A 3,161-nucleotide genomic window follows, 5' to 3' on the forward strand; every position below is an offset into this window, starting at 1 on the left:
ACCTAAATGTCTTTTATTCATTTCTAACGGTGAATAGAAAATGGTGTATTTCCATTTATCAGAAAGTCTGTCCTTGTATTTCATGTGCAACAATAAAGGATTTTATGTTTTCTTTTAGATAAGGAAATTCTAGTGACAAGGAAATGAACACTTAGTTATTTTAACTTTCATCAATTTGGAAACAAGTAGTAGACAGAAAGGATGGAAGAAGACTATAGGAGAGAGGCAAGGCTACATAGAGGGTAACTATAAAAAAAAACAATTAAGATAGGTACAAAAGAATGTGGAAAAAACCATGGAATTTTCACTTTCCATTTTTCCAAAACTGATGAGATTTTTCAGGTGATGAACAGGAAGACAATGTCAGAAAGTGGCCTGTGTTTTCTTGCTCACTGAATATTGAGGAGTGCCACCGGTGATGTTGGTAGAATTTCAGAAATGTACACTGTCTGCATATGTGGTTCCATGTATAACTGAGGGTTCAGATTCAGATTATGATGAGAATATACCCCAGCAGCTCTAAGGCTGAGAAGAGTCTTCTGTAATAAATTCTTGTCCAACTGCTTTTGGTTGTTTGTTCCAAGACACAGAGTTGGTCAGAGCTGTAGGGACCTATTCAAGCAGCTTACTCCCACAAGAGGTGCTGAAAAGCAGGAGATACAAATAATCTGAGGCTGCTGTAAAGGACAGCAGACTACAAAAGACAGCTACATCAGACTGCTTTTGTGTCCATGTAAAACTGTAAAAAGTCTTGCAGCAAGCCTGCCTATTTGTAACTACTCTAAGAAATGCAAACTGCATTGTTTGTGATGCTTTCTCATGTTTAATAACATTATTTTATCTGATTTTTCTTCTGCACATCCTTGATGAGCAACTTCAGAGCATACTCCACCAAAACACTAAAGCCAATAAAAACAAAACCTGAGCCGTTTTTTTTTTTTTTAATCCCCTCATCAATGTCTTCTGGAGTCATTACACTAGTCTCAAGTCTGGAGATACTGTATTAGTATCTTCTATTTGAAGAAAACTCTGCAAAGGGCAAGAAGCATTCTTCATTCCCTTTTTTTCATTCACAGTGGACATGTGTACGTGTCTTTGGCTTACATGATAAAAGGGTAACATAGCATATAACACATTTTTGTCTTTTAACTGAGCAGGCATCTAAACACCACACAGCCTTTTGCTCACTTCCTCCACTTCCCAGTGAGACTGGGGAGAGAATCAGGGGAAAAAAAGGTAGAGCTTGTGTATTGAGATAAAAACTTGGACTGAAAAGTGAGACCAAAACTAATGACAATGTATATACATATATTTACAAAACAGGTGGTGCAGAACACAGTTGCTCATCACCAAATGATTGATGCTCAGTCCCTGAGCAGCAGCTGCCCCCTCAGTGGGCAGTGCTGAGTGTTAGGAAAAGGTTCTTCACTAGAGAAACAGGCTGCCTACCTCAAACTGACAGAACTCAAGAAGTGTTTGGATACTACCCTCAGACATAGGGTTTGAATTTTGAGTCGCCCTGCGTGAAGCCCTGAGTTGATATTTATAATCCTTGTGGGTCCCTTCTAACTTGAGATACTCTGCGATCCTATGATTCTGTCCACTTCTTCCAGGTACTTCCTTCACACAGACTTCACCACTTAACACACTGAGCCTGCTCCACACACTGACATGGCAACAAGTTAAAATAACAGAGGTAACACAGTTTTCCTTGGTGTATGGGAACTGCTGAGTCACGGCCTGAACCTCTGATTGATCACCTGAGGCAAGCAATGAGTCAGCCATGGGAGCACAGGTGAAGGCAATGGGAGCACAGGTGGAGCCTGGCTCCACCTCTCTTAGGCCCATTTAAGAGCTGACTACCAGTGGAAAAGGGTCTCTTCTGGACATCGCTCCTCTGGAGTTTTGCAGTAAGCCTATGATGTGGGTAAGCTTTCTATCTATTTTCTTTTTGTTCTTATAGTCTGCTTTGCCAAACTCTCTTGTGTATTTCAAAATTATAACATCTCTATGTTCATTGGCTATACACCTTGGACTTAGAAAATTGAGACCACTCAACAAAGAATTTAGTATTTCAAACACTAAACAGGTGTGAGGGTATGTGGGCTGCAAGGAACAGGATGAGATTGTATATCGTATGGCCAAGGAGCAAATAAAAGGAAGGCAGAACGGCAGGGAAGGAGTGGAGTGAATATACATTTTTTACTGAAGCTTAACTATAGTGTCAAACTGTCCTTTGCTTTCCTGCTTGTCTCTGGGGGGTGTACATGCAGGGTTATTGTCTCAATGAATGAGATTCTCCAAGTTCATTTAGGGCTCAGTGGAATAAAATGACTGTAGAACACATCTGTATTTAAAATAAATGACCCTTCTAGAATTCCTGACCCGAACAATTTGAAGCCAGGTTTTCAGCATTTAAGCACTAGTTATGTTTGCTACAGTGCCTGCAACAGCCCCTTGTTTCTCACGTACGTAAGATAGTAAACTAGGTAAGAGAAAAAAATATCATAGTTGTGTACAAATCAGATCTTTAACTGCATCCTGTTCTTTTTAGATAACCCTGTCAGAATCTTTTGTCTATTTAGTAGTTCATGTGCTGTTGACAAAAGCCATTTTTGACCAAAGGGCTATGAATGTTTTGAGGAATAAGAGGCACCATTTCCTGTCATAGTATATATGCCCTGGAGTTTGTTACACAATTAGTCAGAAGTATGAATTTGTAAAGATAAATCCTCAGCCAATGTAAATGTACGTGACTTCAGTGAGCTCAGACAAAGTTGACTTGCGGTAGTTTATCCTTGAGTAGAGCTGTGTATTGTGGCTGAGCCTATTGCATTGTTCACTACCACTGAAAGGAGTATTTCCACTGCTGGCCTGTAGTTCTACACCCTTCTTTGTGTTACTCCAGTGTTACTTGCATTTTGCTGAAACACTGCAGTTGGCTTATTGTGGAAAAGATACATTCAACCATAGAATGTGACTTCAGTCTGGGCTGGAAATGTTTCCACCGTAACAGTGTGAAATAGTTCCTTCAACTGAAGGAGAAAGAAAATCAGGAAAAAAAAAAGTGTTGTTCACAGTCTAAAAGCAGGCCAGTTCTCAGTCAGAGGTGTGGAACAAATACAGCTGTGAATATGTTAGAAAACAATAGTCTCAACAGT

This window comes from Centrocercus urophasianus, unplaced genomic scaffold (assembly GCF_019232065.1).
Source record: "Centrocercus urophasianus isolate 14NV4802_14NV808 unplaced genomic scaffold, USGS_Curo_1.0 seq_13, whole genome shotgun sequence".
Lineage (NCBI taxonomy): Eukaryota > Metazoa > Chordata > Aves > Galliformes > Phasianidae > Centrocercus > Centrocercus urophasianus.